The 21,936-nt window shown below is 49.9% G+C and overlaps 1 pseudogene across 1 annotated transcript; it reads left to right on the forward strand.

Annotated features, from left to right (window-relative positions):
- The first annotated feature begins 13,556 nt into the window (after nucleotides 1-13,556).
- On the forward strand, nucleotides 13,557-13,885 carry LOC311579157 (small ribosomal subunit protein eS28-like; annotated as a pseudogene). The gene has a single exon. The product of its transcript is annotated as a small ribosomal subunit protein eS28-like (transcript).
- The last annotated feature ends 8,051 nt before the right edge of the window (nucleotides 13,886-21,936 follow it).

A 21,936-nucleotide genomic window follows, 5' to 3' on the forward strand; every position in this document is an offset into this window, starting at 1 on the left:
ACCCAGTCTCCTCTCACCTCTTTGCAATAAAGCAATCTGGAGGCCTTAGTTTTATCAGAGAGGGCCAAAGATAAACTGCAGCAGAAAAGCCCATAATACAAGAGTGGGTCTCAGACGGTGGACATGATTTTTTTTGTTCTCATGGGGAGCAAGGCTCTACTCCACAAAGGGTTTCAGGAATCCAGTGAGTGAGTGGAGGCCTCACCATCTTCAACTCCTGATCAGGAAGTATTCCAGCCACCACCACCACCCTCCCCTTTCGCAGGGAGAAAGGGGGAGGAGTTACCCTGCAGACCCTCCTTAACATTCCATTAAACTCCATTCCGCTGGGGAGTAGTGGCAGACCCCTTTAATCCCAGCAGAGGCAGGCAGATCTCTGAGTTCGAGGCCAGCCTGGTCTATAGAGCGAGTTCCAAAACATCCAGGACTACACAGAGAAACCCTGTCTCAAAAAACAAAATCAAACAAACAAACAACAACAACAACAACAAAAAGCACCCAAAACTCCATCGCAGGTCAGCCTAGGTGCAAAGGGAGAACTGGCCACCCTGTAATGGCCCCATATTGCGTCATTAAATGGCTCATCTCCAGAATAGGCCTTTCGACAGGCCCCAGATGCCTCAGGCTGGCTGGTAGTCCTTGTCACAGACTAAATATCTTTGTCCTCAAGTTCGGATGTTGACGCATGGTCCCCAGGGATGACTTTAGGCTTTGAGGAAGACTTGAGACTAGATGAGAGTGGAACCCCAACTTTACTCAAGAAAAGACACGAGAGTGTCCCGTTTCTTGGCATGTGGGGACGCAGTGAGTAGGCAGTTGCCTGCCACTGAGAAAAGGAGAGGTCCCCCTGCAACCAGAGCTAACCATGCTGGCTCCCCAAGAGACTTCCAACTTCAAGAACTCTAAGATGGCCAGGTAGGGTGGCTCATATCCTTTCTGTCTTTTTTTTTTTTTTCAAGATTTATTTATTATGTGTACAATGTTCTGCCTGCATGTACACCTGCAGGCCAGAAGAGGGCGCCATATCACATTACAAATGGTTGTGAGCCACCATGTGGTTGCTGGGAATGGAACTCAGAACCTCTGGAAGAGCAGTCAGTGCTCTTAACCTCTGAGCCATCTCTCCAGCCCTGGTGGCTCACATCTTTAGTCCTAATATTCAGCAGGCAGCGGTGGACAGATTTCTGTGAGTTCAAGGCTAACCTGGACTACACAGTGAGACCTCCCATTCCCTCCCAAAAAATGGAGGTCATGCTTGACTAAATAAACAGAACGAGCTAATTGGCGATGAAGCTATAATATATAAATGCAGGTTTATTGGAAGCAGCACGGAGCGGGAAGGGATGGAGAGAGGGTAGGGAGGTGAGGGCAAAAAGGGGGCCCTGGAACCAAAATGTCTGGTTGAATCTCTGGGAGAGGGGAAGCCCTGCCCCTAGGTAGAGGGCAGGCTGCGCCAGCCACGCCCTGAGGCAGGACCTAAAAGGTCAGAGGGTAACTTCCAGGCATCATTTCTGTTCTTCTACCCTGTGATTCCTGGGACTGAGCTTGGGTTGTCCGGCTTGGGAGAGAAGGGGTTAGCAGCTGGTAACCATCTCACTGGCCCTAAGGCCGCTCTGATGGCCGGGCTCTGCCGTTTCCCAGCACCTACCCCCTCACATGGCAACATTACAAGGTCTTCCCCGGGAAGAGAAATAACTGAACAGCTTGTATCTTAATGTGCAGATAGGGTTTCAGGCCCCAGGAACACCTGCTCAGCTCAGCCATTGAAGAGTTTAGCCGCATCCCTGAATGCCGGCAGGAGAACAGGATGGGTACATAAATAAATAATGATCCGCTCAAACCCCAGGAAACTTGGCAGCCAGCAAAATTTCCTTTTTAAAGGATCATGGGAGACTCGAAGACACGAGCGTAATATAATGCTGCATAAACAAAGGGCAAAATGACCTTATTTGGAAAGAAGCTGAGGCTTTCTTTTCTGCATGTCGCCTTTGGACGGAGAGGGCACACAGGGACACGTCCTAGGGACTGAGAGTCCCTTAAGAGGTTTTTATAAGTAAATCAAGGCCCTACTTCACAAAGACGAGCCCCTGGAGTGTCCCTGAGTGCCCTAGCTTTGGTGAGGGTGTTGTCTTTCTAGACTGTAGGAATTGGTGCAGACTGGCAAGTGAGTGGTACAGCCACTGCCTGGGGCCTCTCAGGAAAATGGAGGACCTGGGGCTGTGCCTGAGGCTCAGCAAAGGGGGAAGCCTGGGGACTCTCTGGTTGTGAGCTTAGCCTTTCACTGCTGACCCATCACTCCAGCCCACCCGCGGATTCCTCTAAGCACAAATCCTGCCTTGTGAGGACTTGAAGTCAGATTTAATCTTAAGTAAAGTTTACGGCAGCTGATGTTTGGCCTGAATTGCTGCATTTGACGCCCCAAGGCCAGGCATGGTGGTACAGCACACGCAGCACTCAGGAGGCAGAGGCATGCAAATGGAGGCCAGCCTGCTACAAAGGCTAGGACAGCCAAGGCTACACAGAGAAACCCTGTCTCAAAAAAAAAAAAAATCACAACAAAGAAAGAAAGAAAAGAGAAAAACAAAAACAAAGCCAGGCATGGGGACACACACCTTTAATCCTAGCACTCAGGAGGCAGAGACAGGCGTATCGCTGTGAGTTTGAGGCCAGCCTGGTCTATAAGAAAAAGAAAGAAACAAAATAAATAAATAAATAAAATAAAGGCATAGTGGCACAGGCCTTGAGGCAGGAGCAGGCAGATCTCTGAGTTCCAGGCCAACCTGGTCCTACAGAGTTTCAGGACAGCTATGTCTTCAGAGAACAATCCTGTCTTTAAAAAAAAAAAAACAACAACAACAAAACAAAAACCCAAGAACAAAAAAGAAAGAAATGAGTTATTTTGCTTCCTTTGGTCCTTTTCTGTCCATAAAGCTTAACTCCTCTCTGCTCAGTGGGATGTCTTTGTGTCATCTCTGTCTCTATCTCTAGTTTTTGCTTTTCCGAATGATGAACCCTGGCTGGTCTTGAAATCACAGTAACCCTCCAGTCCCACGTTCCTTAAATGCTAGGATCGCAGGCATAAGATGCCACACCTGGGGGGGGGGGGCTGGAGAGATGGCTCAGTGGTTAAGAGCGCCGTCTGCTCTTCCAGAGGTCCTGAGTTCAATTCCCAGCAACCACATGGTGGCTCACAACCATCTGGAATGTGATCGGATGATAAAGTATTCATATACAATAAATAAAATTAAAAAAAAAAAGATGCCACCCCTGGCTCTTTTTCTCCACGGCTCTGACTTGCTCTGAAATAGTAAGTAGCCCAGGCTGGCCTCAGACTCCAAACCCTCCCAACCTTCGTCTCGTGAGTGTTGGGATTGAATGTGTGCAGACCATGTCCAGCCCAGCGTTTCCTATTGCACAGATGGGAGGCTCCCACACTGTGGCTCAGTAATTACAGCCAGTTAGACTTTGAACAAAACACATGGAGAGATTTTGTTCTTCGGCAATCTGAATGACACAAATAGGCTAATGGAGTTGTGTCCTGTCACGAAGAGTTCGGGGGGAAATCGTGCCTGTTACAAGACTGCTTTTCTTTGCAGTGTGTGGAGGTGTCGGGAGTGAGGGACCCTGACCCTTGAACATATTGCACAAGTGCCCTACCTCCAGCCTGACGCCTGCCTCTCAGATCTTCCTTCAGGCCTAGTCATGTGGATGGTTTTGTTTGGAACTGTTAGGATCCTGAACGTGCTGAAGAAAAAGACCCCCAGACTCAAATAGTGTGCAAGCAACAAAGAGTGTTTACTCTGCAGAAATCTGGTAGGCTGGGGTCACCACTTAGGCACAATGGGGACCCCCAAGGTGAGCTGGCAGGCTCTTTTTAAAGACGTCTCAGGGCATTCCAAGGGGGTTAGGGAATCTTTAACATGATTGGAACATTCAAACTAGAAGCCTGAGCAAGCTGAGTAAACTCGGGCGACCCTAGTCAGCAGCCATGAGCTAATCATAAGGCAGGTGATTTCCAGACTGCAAGTAAATCTTCCGTAAGCAATTAGACCATCCTTAAGCAACCTTATCTTTCTCCCACTTTTTTTTTTTTTTTTTTTTTTTTTTTTGGTTTTTCGAGACAAGGTTTCTCTGTGTAGCCTTGGCCATCCTGGACTCACTTTGTAGACCAGGCTGACCTAGAACTCACAGCGATCCGCCTGCCTCTGCCTCCCGAGTGCTGGGATTAAAGGCGTGCGCCACCACGCCCGGCCTCTTTCTCCCACTTTTTGCAGCATTCCCAGTGACTGCTCAGCTCACCTCTGAGGAATGGAGGCCCAGGCTTGCTCTGAACCAACAAGAAACTGAAACCTGTTGTAGAGTCAGCTTGGCCCCTAGATCAAACCTTTTTGGGGCCTCAGAGTTCCTCAGGGGTCTTAAATAGGGGTCCCTCTGGGGCCCCACGAACATTCCAATTCTTTGTTTACACGTTACACCTGACCAGGTTCAGTTGGCACCAGGAGAGCTGAGTAATTGCAATAGATGACGCCTGGTCCACAGATAATAAAATATTTACTATCTGATTTTGGGTTTTGTTGTTGTTGTTTGTGTGTGTGTGTGTTTTGTTTTGTTTTTTCGAGACAGGATTTCTCTGTGTAGCCTTGGCTGTCCTGGACTCACTTTGTAGACCAGGCTGGCCTCAACCTCACAGCCATCCGCCTGCCTCTGCCTCCTGAGTGCTGGGATTAAAGGGGTGCACCACCACACCCTGCCTTTGTTTTGTTTTTCAAGACAGGGTTTCTCTGTGTAGCCCTGTGTGTCCTGGACTCACTTTGTAGACCAGGCTGGCCAGCCTCTGCCTCCCAGATGTTGGGATTAAAGGTGTGCGTCACCATGCTCGGCTACCTACTTGATTTTTATTTTCTTTTAGTTTGTGTATACAGGTGTTTTGCTTGAATGTCTGTGTACCATGTGTGTGCCTTGCATCCTCAGAAGACAGGAAAGGGCACTGGGTCTCCCAAAACTAGAGTTACATCAGTTGTGAACCTCTATGGCGGACTCAGGTCCTTTGGAAGAGCAGCTTAACCACTGACCCATCCCTCCAGCATCTAATGATGCTTCTTCTTTTCTTTCTTTCTTCTTCTTCTTCTTTTTTTTCTTGGTTTTTTGAGACAGGATTTCACTGTGTAGTTTTGACTGTCCTGGACTCACTATGTAGACCAAGCTGGCCTCGAACTCACAGTGATCCACCTGCCTCTGCCTCCCAAGTGCTGGGATTAAAGGCTTGCGCCACCACTGCCCGGTCTTCTTTGTTTTTGAGACGTGGTCTCACCATCGTCCTGGCTGGCCTGGAGCTTTCTATGTAGACCAGGCTAGCCTCCAACTCACAGAAACCTCTCCACCTCTTCTCCCCAATGCTGGAACTGGCACTGTGTGAGACCACACCCACTACTGTCAGAGTCTCTGTAGGAAAGCTGACCCCTGACATAGTCAATCGGCTCAGTTACGCAAAGACAGAGTCTGTGTGTGTGTGTTAGTGTCAATTGTTATGTCCACAGGAGATGCACCTCTGATGTAGGAAGACTCATCTTTCATTTAAAATATGAAGTGTGTGTGTGTGTGTGTGTGTGTGTGTGTGTGTGTGTGTGTGTGTGCTGTATGCATGCGCCATGATCCCTCTGTATGTGTTGGGGTCAGAGAGGCGCACACCTTTCAACTTTCTTTTGAAAAATTATTTTATACATTTTATGTATGTGGGTGCTTTGCACATGTGCATATCTGTGTACCACATACCAGAAGCCGGAAACCAGAAGAGGGTGTCAGATGCCCCAGGAATCGAACCCTAGTCCTCTGTAAGAGCAGCCAGTGCTCTTAATCCCTGCGCCCTCTCAGCTCTCAGAGGGCAACCACGTTCAGGAGCTGATCCTTTCCTTCCACCCCGGGGGCTCGGAGGAGCAAACCCAAGTCACCCAGCCTGGAGGCACGTTTGGGAAGGACTGTAAGCTTTGTCACAGGTGAAAGCAGTCTTGGCGGGCTTTGTCCTTGGACACACCACGGATGCTCCCTGAGATTAACCTTGAGATAGACTGGGTGGAGCCATCCTGGGCCTGGAATTCAGGAGGCCGACCTGGGGGCTCCACCTGGACTACTATGGTTCTAATCGACCCTCGATGGGAGAGGGAGACCTCCCCCTGCATGTGAGAGAGAGAGAGACAGGCAGAGAGGACAGCTCACACCGGACTTGAGCGTGCACGTGGATCGGGAAGAGGGATCAGCGAACAGGCCGGACCAGGCGCAGGCCAGAGACACCTAGGGATCCGTCCCATGGAATGGATACCGGAAGGTTCACTCTTTTTTCCCTCTTGTGTAAGATAGATGGGTTGTATAATAAAGTTTAATTGTTAAGAAACAGAGCCAACAGGCTCGCGCCTTTATTCCCCTAGGCCAGGCTCTTGGCCCAGGGCACCCAGCTTACCTGTGGAAGGGGCCATTCTCTGCAGGGTATCCTGAACTGTAAAGGTGGAGAGGGGGCTGGGCAGGTTTTCTTTCATCCGTTGGCAGGCTTCCTCACTGCAGATGCAGCGCCATCTGCCTCAGGCTCCTCCTCCCCTGACTTCCTCAGCAAAGACAGGAATGAGCACAGATGCTGAGCTGAAACAAGTTGCAGCAGAGCAGCAAAGAAAAAAAAGACCCAGACAGTGCGTGTGTCTAATCCACACAGAACTAGTTTTTTTTCCCATTTCTGGGGTGTAAAACAAAGTGTTAGGGCTGGGCTTTGGTGGCCCAGGCCTTTAATCCCAGCACTGGGGAGGCAGAGGAAAGCAGATGTCTGTGAGTTTGAGGCCGGCCTGGTTGTAAAGAGGGAGTTCCAGGATAGCCAGGGCTACATGGAGAAACCCTGTCTCAGAGAGAAAAAATTGTTCATGTCTATGTACCATGTGTAGGCGTGGTGTCCACTGAGGCCAGACAAGGGCATCAGATCTCTTGGCACTGGAGTTACAGGTAACCATGCGGGTGCTGGGAACTGAACTCAGGCCCTTCTTCAGCTCCGAGCCACCGCTCCAGCTGATGCAGGATTTCTATTTTGTCTATTAACCATGCATTCGCTGCCCCAGCCCCCACCAGCCTCCCCTCCTACCCCTTCCCTGGCATTGTGAGCAGTATAGTTTGCCACAGGGCACAGCTATTCAGTCACACATGCAATGGTCCTGATTCTGATAATTTCAGCTGCTGGGAGAAGTCTGAAGAGGAAGGCTGGGGCCCTGGAGCACTTGTGACTAACGTAGCAAAAGACTGGCCCCTGGCCCAGCTGGGAGGCTGTGCTGACTGCAGATCCCGGAACCAATTCCTATAGTTGTTGGGGCAGGTGTGTGAGTTGTGTGTGTGTGTGTGTGTGTGTGTGTGTGTGTGTGTGTGTGTGTGTGTGTGTGTGTGTACAGCAGGGCATCAACCTGGGCCATCCACAGCACACCTGGCCCATCCACCAGCACACTTGGCCCATCTATTGGAAGAACCCTACCGTTTAAGGTTGCAGTCCTCCTGGTCTGGAGAGCCACTTAGAGCTCCACCATACGTGCAGGACTCCCTCCCCCCAGCAGGGCCTCAGGCTCTCTGCCCGACTCCATGGGAGAGTATATTTAGACACAGCTGCCCCTAACCACATCTGATATATGGCCTTTGACACAGCTCCCTGCTAGCTCTCCCCTCCCTGAGCCTATAGGATAATTTAGGAGTGCGCTGCCAAATATAAAGTAAGAATCTTAAAAGTGCCAAGTTCCAACTAATTATGTACGTCTATCCTGGAAGCCCCCACCCACTCCCCAAGGGCTATAGCCTTTGTTCTCCCTGAGTAAAGCTGAACTATCTCTTGAAGTGGCCCCTGGAGTGTTCAATCTCCGTGGTGCTTACAGCCTTCCAGGCCCTGCATCTGGTCTTCTGCTCCTCCTGTCTTGGTGGGCTAGTCGCCATCAACCTACCAAGGAAGCAGAGACCCACACCCATTCAACCAGCACACACAGCTCATCCACAGCACCCCTGAACCATTCACCAGCACACCTGGCCCATTCACCAGCACACCTGGCCCATTCACCAGCACACACAGCTCATCCACAGCACCCCTGGGCATCAGCACACCTGACCCATTCACCAGCACACCTGGCCCATTCACCAGCACACCTGACCCATTCACCAGCACACCTGGCCCATTCACCAGCACACCTGGCCCATTCACCAGCACACACAGCTCATCCACAGCACCCCTGGGCATCAGCACACCTGACCCATTCACCAGCACACCTGGCCCATCCACCAGCACACCTGGCCCATCCACCAGCACACCTGGCCCATCCACCAGCACACCTGGCCCATCCACCAGCACACCTGGCCCATCCACCAGCACACCTGGCCCATTCACCAGCACACACAGCTCATCCACAGCACCCCTGGGCATCAGCACACCTGACCCATTCACCAGCACACCTGGCCCATTCACCAGCACACCTGGCCCATTCACCAGCAACCTGGCCCATTCACACCTAGCCCCAATTTCAAGTTCATCTTCCAGAAAGTTGCCATCACCATTTCTTCGGAAATCTCCTAGGAACCCAAAGGCAAAGGAAGCCTTGGTGAACAACTACACACGTGCCTCCTAAAATCCGACTGCTCACTGACACATTCTGGTACTCAGATTACCAGTGCCCTGGCGGGGTCCTTCTGGGCCAGTACTGTGAGTAGCCTAGGCGAAGCTCTTCCTTTGTAGAGGCTGGACTAGCGAGCTTTAAGTTTATAACCCCAAGCCCTGCAGCTGGGTACCCTGTCCAGATGTTAGAAGCCAGAGAGTTTTGGTGGCTCTAAGCATGGTCTGGAGGCTCACCAGGGCTTTAATCACCAGTGACCCTGGCATGTGGCTGTCGTGGCTGTACAAATGCATTTGTTTTGATCCCATGTGTGGGATGGGGTGCAGACTTGTGAGAGAACAGGTGATGTTTATCCACTAGAAGACAGACCACCTCATGGGGGGGGGTTGGCTTGGTTTTTGCCAGCTGAAACACATCTTAGTACAGACTCTGAGAGGAGATAAATATGAGCCCAAAACAGGTGGCTGGGGCGTTTTGGGTCTTGGTATTGTACGGCTGTTCACTGCTCCACCTCAGAAGCTCCTAGAGAGAACTGCTCCAGAGGATGCTTCGGGGCTCCTGGCTCCAGCTCCTGTTCCAGCTTCCAGCAGCAACTTTGGTTGAATTGCTGGTCTGCTGAAATCCTGCCGACTACGCCAGGGGAATGGCTCCCAGGAACTGAGTTCAAAAAAGTCTATTTTTCCTGTTTCCATTAACCTCTCTTCTCTCCTATCTAGGGTAGGTGGGTTGGAAGGGAGGTATAAGCATTAAAGAACCCCGAATAAGGTAGGTTTGGGAAAGGTCGAATAAGCCCACATGTGGCAGCAGGCAGTGAGTGCCTTCTAGTGTCACGGCTCTTGAGCTGGGGTATGGGGACCCTAAGGTTTGACAGCTCCCTGGAACTCCTTCAGGGACTCAGGGTACACAGTTTCTTTCTCATGCCAGTTTTTGTTTTTCTTTTTTTCTTCAACTCTGGCCCTCTGCTCTCTCTCACGGTTCTGTATGTTCAGGTGCTGTGTGAAGGTGGAGGCCAGAGGAGGATACTGGTGTTTTGCTTGGCCACTTCTTATCTTATTCCCTTGAGACAAGGTCCCCTCTCACGCAACCTGGAACTGAGCTGGCAGCCAACATGTGATCCTCCTGCCTCCACCCTTCCTCAGCACGTGTGGCCACGTCCAGCATTTTATATAGATAGAAGGTGTTTGATTTTGTTTATTGTTTTTGGTTTTTCGAGACAGGATTTCTCTGTGTAGCCTTGGCTGTCCTAGACTCGCTTTGTAGACCAGGCTGGCCTCGAACTGAAAGCGATCCGCCTGCCTTTGCCTCCTGAGTGCTGGGATTAAAGACCTGTGCTGGGGCTGGAGAGATGGCTCAGTGGTTAAGAGCGCTGCCTGCTCTTCCAAGAGTCCTGAGTTCAATTCCCAGCAACTACATGGTGGCTCAAAACCATCTATAATGTGATATGGCGCCCTCTTCTGGCTTGCAGGAGTACATGCAAGCAGAGCACTGTATACATAATAATAAATAAATCTTTTTTTTTCTTTTTCGAGACAGGGTCTCTCTGTGTAGCCTTGGCCGTCCTGGACTCACTTTGTAGACCAGGCTGACCTCGAACTCACAGCGATCCGCCTGCCTCTGCCTCCTGAGTGCTGGGATTAAAGGAGTGCGCCACCACACCCAGCTGACAATAAATAAATCTTAAAAAAAAAAGTTTTAAAGGCCTGCGCCACCACACCTGGCTGATACAAGGTGTTTGAAATCAGGGTTGTAGCACACAGTACAGTATACAACACGCACGGAGCCATCTCCCCAGCCCTGCCTCTCACGGCGGATACCTCTGCTTTCTGCCAGGCCATTCTGTAGCCCTTCAGCTGCCCTCTGCCCACTTCTGCTGCTTCTGCCACTGCTAGCATCTCTCCTCCCATCTCTGTGTGACCAGCTCAGCCCATGTCAGTTAAAAAAGAAAAGTGGATAAGGAGAATCAGGCATGGTAGCTCATGCCCATAACTCCAGCTCTTGGGAAACTGAGGTAGGAGGGTTGATGTGAATTTGAGGCCAGCCTGGGCTAAGCATCTTCTGCCTAATGCTCTTCCCACAAAATCACTAATAGTGAATGCCTGTATCAAAATAAATGAATAAATAATATTTTTTTAATTTTTTAATTTTTTTTGGCTTTTCGAGACAGGGTTTCTCTGTGTTAGCCTTGGCTGTCCTGGACTCACTTTGTAGACCAGGCTGGCCTCGAACTCACAGCGATCCACCCACCTCTGCCTCCCGAGTGCTGGGATTAAAGGCGTGCGCCACCATGCCCGGCTTAAATAATATTTTATAATGTTGGATCACCAGAGGGCAGTATAGGACGAATTGCTGACTGGCTTTGTAAATGAACACACCTGGTTGTGTAGGCAGATGGGGGTTATGAGAGAGCACAGCTGCAGCATTCACAGTACAGTCCCTCAAACAAGGAAAGGGTGTGTGCGTAAGGGTCAAAGGATTAATGGGGGGCCCTTCGGGGGAAGTGCCCAGCTAGCAGAGTGGAGAGTTGCAAAAAGTTGTCCCAGGTTCAGAAACAATAGTGGCTGCAGCACCTTCTGCCAGATTGTGCTCAGCTGCAAACAGCTGTGGTTGCAGGCTGCAGTGCTCCAAGCAAGCTACCAAGGCAACTGGGGAGTCAAGTGCCCTGGGCCCCAATATCTTATCTTTTTTTGTTTGTTTGTTTTTTGTTTTTTTTGAGACAGGGTTTCTCTGTGTGGCCTTGGCTGTTCTGGACTCGCTTTGTAGACCAGGCTGGCCTCGAACTCACAGCGATCCGCCTGCCTCTGCCTCCCGAGTGCTGGGATTAAAGGCATGCACCACCAAGCCCGGCTCCAATATCTTATCTTATTTACAGGAAAATTAAACAATTAAAGGGGTGCTTAAAAGCTTGCCCTTTGCTGTGTGCAGTGGCTCATGCCTGTCTGTAATCCCAACACTCAAGGAGGCAGAGGCAGGTAGACCTCTGTGAGTTCGAGGCCACTCAGGTCTACAAAGCAAGTCCAGGACAGCCAAGGCTACACAAAGACACCCTGTTCTGAAAACAAAAAACAATAACAGCAATAACAACAATAACTTGCCTTTTATTAAAAGGCATGTGGTGCACACCTTTAAACCTAGCTCTCTTTAAACCCACATGCCAGAAGAGGGCAATCAGATCTCATAGATGGTTGTGAGCCACCATGTGGTTGCTGGGGACTGAACTCAGGACCTTTGGAAGAACAGCCAGTGCACTTAAGCTCTCAGCTGTCTCTCCAGCCCCATCAATGTACTTTAACTAAAGCAGATTGCATACCATAACATGGTTGGGCCTCACATAGTTGGTTAGGAATCTGAGTAGAACAAAAATGTAGCCTTACGGAGAGCATTAGGAACCCTGCCACAGTCAAATGTGGGAGCTTCCTCCCTGGAACCCTGCCTGGTTTTCATCTGAACCTCAATACAGGGTTTGTCTGGAACCTTCAGGAAGACACTTCTGTCTGTTTTGAGACAGCAACAACAAAAAAACTTTTTTTGAGATTTCAATCGTCCAGTTGGTTTGTTGCTTGTTCTCAGTTTTTTGTTGTTGTTGTTTGTTTGTTTGTTTTTGGTTTTTTGAGACAGGGTTTCTCTGTGTAGCCTTGACTGTCCTGGATGTTTTTGTTTTTGTTTTTCGAGACAGGGTCTCTCTGTGTAGCCTTGGCTGTCCTGGACTTACTTTGTACACCAGGCTGGCCTCGAACTCACAGTGATCCACCAGCCTCTGCCTCCCAAGTGCTGGGATTAAAGGCGTGCGCCACCACCGCCCGGCCCTTTGTTTGTTTTTTTGAGACAAGGTTTCTCTGTGTAGCCTTGGCTGTCCTGGACTCACTTTGTAGACCAGGCTGGCCTTGAACTCACAGCGATCCTGCCTGCCTCTGCCTCCCCAGTGCTGGGATTAAAGGCGTGCACCACCACCACCCAGCTAGGTTGTTTTTTTTTTTTTTTAAGATTCATTCATTCATTTATTTATGTATTATGTATATAGTGTTCTGTCTGCACATACACCTATGGGTCAGAAGAGGGCATCTGATCACATTATAGATGGTTGACAGCCACCATATGGTTTCTGGGAATTGAACTCAGGACCTTTGGAAGAGCAACCAGTGCTCTTAACCTCTGAGCCATCTCTCCAGTCCCCAGCTTGTTTTTTTTGAGACAAGATTTCTCTGTGTAAAATCCCTAGCTGTCCTGGAACTCATTTTTGTAGACTAGGCTGGTCTCAAACTCATAGAGATCCACTCTATGTGTGCAACCACTGTCCAGGCTGGTTTTGTTTGTTTTTAATGATTTTTCTTTTTTTGAGACAGGGTTTCTCTGTGTAGCCTTGGCTGTCCCGGACTTACTTTGTGGACCAGGCTGGCTTTGAACTTACAGAGATCAGCCTGTCTCTGCCTCCCAGAGGGCTGGGATTAAAGGTGTGCGCCACCATGCCCAGCTCTGATAGTTATTTTAATTTTTGTACTTTTATTTTATGTGCATTGGTGTTTTATCTGTGTGTATTTCTGTGTGAGCACATCAAGTGTCCTGGAGCTAGAGTTACAGACAGTTGTGAGCTGCCCTGTAGGTGCTGGGAATTGAACCTGAGTCCTTTGGAAGAGCAGCCAGTTCTAACCAATGAGCCATCTCTCCAGCTCATGAAAAACCAGGCACGGCGGCATGTAATTGTAATCCCAGCACTGGGGAAACAGAGGTAAGGGGACTCGCCTACTCCTGGTGGGAAAGTCAATGGGAGACCCTGCCTCAAAACACAAAATGGGCTGGGCAGTTGTAGCACATACCTTTAACCCCAGCACTGGGGAGGTAGAGGTAGGTGGATCTCTGTGAGTCTGTGGTCTACAGAGTGAGTTCCAGGACAGGCAGTGCTACACCCAGAGAAACCTTGTCTTGAAAGACCAAAACCAGCTCTCCGCCAGATCGCCGCCATCATGGACACGAGCCGCGTGCAGCCCATAAAGCTGGCTAGGGTAACCAAAGTGCTGGTCAGGACTGGCTCGCAGGGACAGCGCACGCAGGTGCGTGTGGGATTTATGGATGACACCAGCCGCTCTAGCATCTGAAACGTCAAAGGCCCCGTTCGAGAGGGTGATGTGCTCACCCTATTGGAGTCAGAAAGAGAGGCTCGGAGGTTGCGCTGACCCTGCTGCTGGGTCCTGGATATCCACCACTTAACCCATGGAATGACCTGCAACTGTTAAATAAAGCATTTGTATTTGTCTGGTTAAAAAAAAAAGAAAAAAGAAAAAGAAAAAAAAAAGAAAGAAAGACCAAAACCAAACCAAACAAACAAACACAATGAAAAAAACACACACACAAAAATGGGCTCAGTGTTTAAGAGCACTGGCTGCCCTTCCAGAGGACCCAGGTTCAATTTCCCTGACCTACATGGTGGCTTATAACTATCTGTAACTCTGTTTCCAGGGGATATGATATAATGCCTTCTTCTGGCCTCTGTGGGTACCAGGCATGGATGGGGTGCACAAACATCCCCAAGGTTAACCTTGGTACACACACACACCACACACACACACATGCACCTATATCCAACACATGCACCCACGTGAATATGCACCCACACATCCATACATAAGCATAGTAAGTAAATACATTAACTAATTACAAAAAACAAAAAAACAAAAAAACCTCAGGTTGTCTTTGGGGCTTTGGGCTTGCTGGACCTCTCCCACAGCTCTGCCTGCACAATTTTCCATAGATAGCCCTTTCAAAAATTTTTCCCACGCCTTTAATCCCAGCACTCGGGAGGTAGAGGCAGGCAGATTATTGTGAGTTCGAGGCCAGCCTGGTCTTACAAGGTGAGTACAGGACAGCCAAGGCTAACACAGAGAGACCTTGTCTCGAAAATCCAAAAAATAAATAAATAATAAAATAAAATAAAATAAATTTTTCCATTTTAAGAAAAATTTTTGGTTCTGTTGTTTACCAGTCAGCAGGTTCAGCGTGATTATGGAAAACCATTTTTCTCTGTTTTAAAAGCAGAAAGACAAAGGAAAGGCATATTCTGAATGGCCTTGGGAGCCAGCCAAGGACTTGATGGAGCAAGCAAAGAGGGGTGTGTTTGGGACTCATCCTGCCTCCGAGGTAGACTGTTGGGATAACAAGGTCTGTCTGCAACAGCTGAGACCCTTTCACACTACAGTTCCCCTGCAGCACTGGGCTGGAGCCAGGGCCTCACACACATGCTAGGTCTAAGCTTCGAGACTATGCTGTGGCCCCCCAGCCCAAAACATTCAGTACTTTTGCCTCGCTCCAAGTTGAACTATAGAAAAAACAGGATGCCTTCCCACTTTTTATCCTCTGAGTCTCTGAAAGCTGAGGTCTGATGTCTTTATTCCAAAAATAACACTAACTTGGATCTCTAAGCTGATTCTCTCAATAGGATACCAAAATCCCTGCTGGGGCCGAGGGCTGAGCACTGGGCAGCAGAGCCAAGCACACTAGGAGTGACCCTCCCGGGCATCAGCAAGGACAGTGGTAAGGAGCAGCTGCAGCAGTGGCCACTGGAAAAGCTGAAGTGGATTTGTAAGTCCAGTGCCCTTGAGGGGGGGGGGGACAGAGACCTCTTGTACACGTGGGGTTTTGCAGTCATTCCGGCGGGTTCCGGCGGGCTCCAAATACCTGTGCCTCCTTGAAGACTTTGTTCAGGAGAAAGTGACTTCCCTGTGCACGGCGACCCTCCTGTCAAACAGGGACAGTGTCCATGACATATGGCTACAGCGTGGGTTAGATGGGGGGGAGGAGAAAGGCCAGACCCACCTAGGCAAACAGAAGATAAGCAAAGATAAAGGGAGTTAAGCCACAAAGCAAACAATGCAGGAAGTCACAAGGCCCTTTGTCCGAATATGCCAAATGGGTCAGGTTCCTGGTGATACAGGTGTGTGGCAATTAAAACCTCCACACAACACAAATGTCAATGATATCTCTGGACTATCTGGCAGTGACAACCGGGGGATAAAGCCTGATAGCTAAGTAGCCTAAGTCCTGCCCCTTAAGACCTACCTTCATCTAGCGAAAGCCTGGTCCTTGGCTGTGCCACAGGAAAGAGTTTCAGTATAAGCCAGGAGTGAAAGCAAAGCAAGTGGGTTTATTAAATTCTTAGAGTCCTGTAGGGGTAGGACAGCACAGCCCCCGGACACAGGTGTGGCTTCTCCAGTCTTTAGAATGGCTGTATTCAGCCATTTGTTATGTTCCTCAAAGGATAAAGAGGTTTAAAAATTAAGCAAAGTCAGAGGGCAGAGGCAGGTGGATCTCTATGATCCCCCCCCCCCCCCCCCGCCCCAGGGTTGGGGCCTAGCACTGTATGGAAGTCAGTCTGGTTTACACAGTCCTGCCACGTCTCAAGAAACCAAAAATAAGTAAAGATTAAGAAGTATCCAAGTGGTGGGTGGCACGTGGGAGGCGCACGCCTTTAATCCCAGCACTTGGGAGGCAGAGGCAGGTGGATCTCTGAGTTCGAGGCCAGCCTGGTCTACAGAGTGAGTTCCAGGACAGCTAGAGCTACACAGAGAAACGCTGCCTCAAAAAAAAAAAAACAAATAAAGGGGCTAGAGAGATGGCTTAGTGGTTTGGAGCACTGGCTGTTCTTCCAGAGAACCTGGGTTCAATTCCCAGCACCTATATGGCAGCTCACACCAGTCTGTAACTTTCAGTTCCATCTGAAATCCTGACAAAGACACACATACAGGCAAACCACTGATGCGCATAAAATAATAAATTAATAAATAAATCTATTAAGTGAAACTTGAAAGCTTAATTGTTTAGTAAAAGTACCTGTGTTGCCAGGCGTGGTGGCGCACGCCTGTAATCTCAGCACTCGGGAGGCAGAGGTAGGCGGATCGCTGTGAGTTCGAGGCCAGCCTGGTCTACAAAGTGAGTCCAGGACAGCCAAGGCTACACAGAGAGACTCTGTCTCGAAAAACCAAAAAAAATGGACCCACTTCAAGACCCTACACTGCATCAGATGTAAGGACCCTGGAATTGTGGCTTGTGTGTGGACTGTGGGCAGTCCAGGGGCGGATGGTGGCCTTCCCGTGGGGCATTTGCCTGACTTGAGGGAGAACAGGTGTCTGGGATTAGGACTCACTTCTTTATGAGGAATTGGCTGCTTTTCTTGAAACCAGGCGAGCAGTTTGGAAGGCAGGGCAATCTTTGTGAAGGATGTAACAGAACAGAGACGACCTTGTGTTCCAGCTAGCTGTTACTTGGTCAAACACTGGCTGATCCCTCCTGAGGCTAAATCAAGTTTGAAAAGTGCCCAAAGACAACACAGTGGGTGGTAAGCCAAGGGTCGCAGTATCTGTTCCCCTCAGGGAATGGTAGCTGTGCCCACAGGCCCAGGGTTGGGGCCTAGCACTCTATGGAAGTGCAGCATCCAGGATTGGGGGTTGGAGTCCTCCTTAGAGCAACATGGCACAAGGCTACCTCCTAGGATGAGGAAGACTATGGAGATCAGGAGTCCCTTAGGAGAACTCTTAAGAGTATAGAGTGGTCAGTGTCAATCAGGACACTAAAAACAGTCTGGAGACAGTTTTGACTGTCACACTTAGGGTGACAGCTCCCAGTATGTAGCCTAAGTCCCGCCCCTTAAGACCTACCTTCATCCAGCGAAAACCTGGTCCTTGTCCTCATAAAGGAGTGAGTACTAATCCCAGACACCTGTTCTCCCTCAAGTCGGCCAAATGGCCCACGGGAAGGACACCATCCGCCCCTGGACTGCCCATAGTCCACACACAAGCCACAAGTCCAGGGTCCTTACATCTGATGCAGTGTAGGGTCTTGAAATGGGTCCATTTTCTCTGCCAGTCACAAATCCACACACACAAAGGAAAAAAAAAAACTTAACACATGAACTTCTACTAAACAGTTAAGCTGTAGTTGTAGAGGCCAGTGTTGCTGAATACTCCATGGGTCAGAGCCTTACCACAAAGCATGTGCCAGCCTGAGGAATGAGCTAGGTCAGCGAAGAGAACCCTGACCCCACCCCACATGGGAACAGCAATGTCACCACCACCAGTCACGTGCTACCAGGAAGCATATGTTTCCCATTTCTCTTCTTCCTGCCTCAACCCACAGAAGGGTGGTGCAGGCGAAATAAGCAAGCTGCTGGAGGCACCGCCCCCGCGTCCCCCCTCCCTGGTCCCCTTTTGGTCTGGCCATACTGGGGAAAGGTGGGGGCATGTGAAATTTGAAACACACTTATCTCCTAAAAGTGTAGACTCAGACTGATGCGGCATCCAAGGAGCCTGAGGCCTGCTGGGAAAGGGGTTTTGAGCAAGCACATCTGGAGGGAGTTACTGGAAAAGAAGAAAACATCTCTCCATGTGCACTACAAGACACCCCCCCCCCTTTTGTGTGTGTGTGTGTGTGTGTGTGTGTGTGTGTGTCTGTGTGTGTCTGTGTGTGTGTTGCTGAGCTTAGAGCCAGGCACAAAACCAGAGCTTCAAAACTGCCATTGTTAATATTGAGAGGGAAGCGAGGCTGAGGAGATTCTTGCTCACTTCAGTGCTTATATTAAGACCTGACCTTGCTTCTCCTAGAACTCATGTTGAGACAGAGGGAGAAAGAGAAGAGACAGAGAGAGCTACTTTGTTTTTGGTTTGTTGTTGTTTCTTTTTTCTTTTTACAAGACAGGGTCTCTCTGTGTAGCCTTGGCTGTCCTGGACTCACTTTGTAGACCAGGCTGGCCTCGAACTCCCAGAAGTACTCCTGCCTCTGCCTCCCTGAGTGCTGGGATTAAAGGTGTGAGCCACCATGCCCAGCTGAGGGAGCTACTTTGTGGGTTCTTCTTCTTCCCACTCTTTATGCCCCCTGCTGCACCCCCTAACACTAGACAGGACAGAAACAAGGATAGAGGGGAGAGGCGTTAGGAAAACCCTTCAATCTGATTTCTTTCCTTTCATTTCTTCTTTGAGCACAGCTACTAACAAACCACATCCAACTCCCTTGAACAACCAACAACCACCCACACATTGGGGCCCTAGCATTTGCATACCCTCTGAAAAATTCCCAGAATTCCAAACATCACACAATCACAGAAACTATCTGCAGCTGGCAAAACCACACCTCTGCTGGAGCACGAGGCAAATCATAGTCAGCTGCTGCGGACAGTCTGAAGCAGACCCAGATCCTCACACCTGGGATTAAAGTGAAAATATACTTTTATACTATTTATGTGTTTTTTATTGTTTTTTTTCCCTTTGAGACAGGGTTTCTCTATGTTATCTTGGCCATCCTGGACTTGCTTTGTAGACCAGGGTGGCCTCGAACTCACAGCGATCCACCTGCCTCTGCCTCCTGAGTGCTGGGATTAAAGGCATGCGTCACACGCCCAGCTATTTTTGTGGGTTTGTTTGTTTGGTTTTTTGAGACAGGGTTTCACTGTGTAGCCTTGGCTGTCCTGGACTCACTTTGTAGACCAGGGTGGCCTCGAACTCACAGCAATCCACCTGCCTCTGCCTCCCAAGTGCTGGGATTTTGTGTTTTTTAAAAATAAACCAAAATTCTAGAATTGTCACTACAGAGAGAGACAGAGAGCATCCGTGCTGGGGAAGCAGAGAGGAGGATCCTGGGAACTTGCTTGGCCAGTCAGTGTACCCACCACAGGCAAAACAGCATGGTCCAGGTTCAGTGAGAGACCCTGACTCAAACCTAAGGTGGAGAGTAACTGACAAAGATCATCAGTGTTGACCTCTGGCCTCTGCATGTACTTTGGTATGATGTGCGCTCGCTTTGTAGACCAGGCTGGCCTCGAACTCACAGCGATCCACCTGCCTTTGTCTCCCCAGTGCTGGGACTAAAGGCATGCACCACCATGCCTGGTCAGCTTACTTTTCGTATGCCACCGAGGTACCACCCGCAGTGGACTGGTCTCTTCCACAGACTCGCTTGCAGGCCAAACTGATGGAGACAGTTCCTCAAGTGAGGTCCCCTCTTCCCAGATGATCGTAGTCTGAAGCAAGTTGATAGAGAAACTAACCAGTCCTGTCTCAAACAAAGCAAAACAGCTAAATGGAGAATCAGCTACCTGAGGTGGTGAGATGAGTAATGCGTAAAATATTGCCCTGCGAGTAGACCAAGAGGGCCGGGCCCTGGTCACCACTGCAGTGTCAGTGTGCAGTGGGCACACTGGAAGGAATATACTCACAACCCTCAAACCAATTCCTACAGCTGCTCTAGTTGTTTTTTTTTTTTTTTAAAAGATTTATTTGTTATGTACACAGTGTTCTGCCTGTAGGTCAGAAGAGGGCACCAGATCTCATTATAGATGGTTGTGAGCCACCATGTGGTTGCTGGGAATTGAACTCAGGACCTTTGGAAGAGCAGGCAGCGCTCTTAACCTCTGAGCCATCTGTCCAGCCAGCTGCTATAGTTCTTACCCACTGAGGTGGACAATCTGCAGAGAGAGCGCCTGGTGATTCCTTCTTTCCTGACTCCTGCTCTGCTCATTTTCTGTCCCTAGGATCTGGGTTGATGACCGCAGTCCCTTGATTGACCAATGCAGTGTGGGAGAAGTGATGTTCCAGGACTCTGACGCCCAGGCAGGAGAAGTCACGTAACTTCTGACTAGGTCTCTCAGCGTCACATAGAAGGACCATCCCCTGCCTGGACTCCCGGCCAACAGAATCTATGAAAATGTCAGGCAGGCCCAGTGACATGGCAAGCACAGGACACCCCCCTCCCCAGTAAGGGCACCCAGCCGTGCCCTGTGAACATGGAGCCCACGCAGAGAGGTGAGCAGTCTTTGCTCTAAGCCCCTCCATTGAAGGATGGGTTTTTACTCACCCTCCCCAGGGAGCCAAGTGCCTTCTGACACACGTCCTCCCCTCTGGGGTGGAAAATCATCTTCCCAGTGACTCCCTAGTGTTCTTTTCTGTAAGGCCACGCCCAAAAGCAACTTGGGGAGGAGAAGGTGTATTTCCACTTACAATTCCAGTAATAGTCCATCGCAGAGGGAAGGCAGGGTGGGAACTCTGCAGGAGCCTGCAGCGGGGCCCAGGGAGGAACAGGCTCACTGGCTCGCATGACGTGCTCATTCCTACAGCCCAGGCTCACCTGCCTCCAGATGGTGTTGTCCACAGTGGGCTGGGCCCTCCTACACCAAGCAGCAATTAAGAAAATGCCCCACAGGCCAATACCATGGAGGTGATTTCTCGGATGAAAGTTCAAAACACCGACACTGGTTCAATCTGTTTTGTGGTTTTTTTGTTTTTGTTTTTGTTTTTGTTTTTGTTTTTCGAGACAGGGTCTCTCTGTGTTATCCTTGGCTATCCTGGACTCGCTCTGTAGACCAGGCTGGCCTCGAACTCACAGCGATCCACCTGCCTCTGCCTCCCGAGTGCTGTTTTGTGTTTTGACTGACACCCCCCACCCCCCCACCCACCCCCACAAGACAAGGTTTCTCTGTGTAGCCCCTGGCTGTCCTGGAACTCACTCTGTACACCAGCCTGGCCTTGAACTTGCTAGGAGGACCCTGCTGTGTGAGGCTGCAGTCCTCCTAGTCTGGAGAGCCACTCTGAGCTCCACCTTAGGGGCAGGACTCCCTGCCCCAAGCAGGGCCTCTGGTTCTCCACCTGACGTCATCTGGAGAGTGTCTTTAGACACTGATGCCCCTAACCACATTCTGTATGTGGCCCTTGACACAGTTCCCTGCCAGCTCTCGCCTCCCTGAGCCTATAGAATAACTGGGTGACGTGTTCCCGTTCATAAGATAGGAGCGTGCTGCCAAATGCAAAATCAACCAATTATGCCTATCCTGGAAGTCTACCCACCCACTCCCCAAGGGCTATAGCACCTTTGTTCTTCCCAGGTAAAGTTGAACTAGCTCCTGAAGTGGCCCCTGGAGTGGTGATCTCTGTGGTGCCTACGGCCTTCCAGGCCCTACATCTCCTTTTCTGCTCCTCCTGCCTTGGTGGGCTGCTGGCCAACAGCCACACACAAGACACTGCACCTGTTGGCCCAGGACAGGAGGTGGAGATGGGCAAACCCTGCAGCTGTTTGGGGGACTTGACATTTCCAGGCCAGCGAGTCTGTCTCAAATCAATAATAGTGTGCCCACACACACCTGCACCCACATACGGGCACTCAAAGAAATCCGGCCATATCACCCACGCCGTGTGCTGGCGAGGAGCACAAAGCACGGCCATTCAAGGCTGACATCACAGGCAGCCATCAGGGCAAGGTCCTCATGCGGGGAGGTGTCATTCAACACACCAGGGCAAGCTGGATCCCCGAGTAATTAAATACCAATTAGTCCTTAAGAAAAAAACCTGTTCCA

This window comes from Acomys minous, assembly GCF_964271855.1.
Source record: "Acomys minous genome assembly, chromosome: 12".
NCBI classification, from domain to species: Eukaryota; Metazoa; Chordata; class Mammalia; order Rodentia; family Muridae; genus Acomys; species Acomys minous.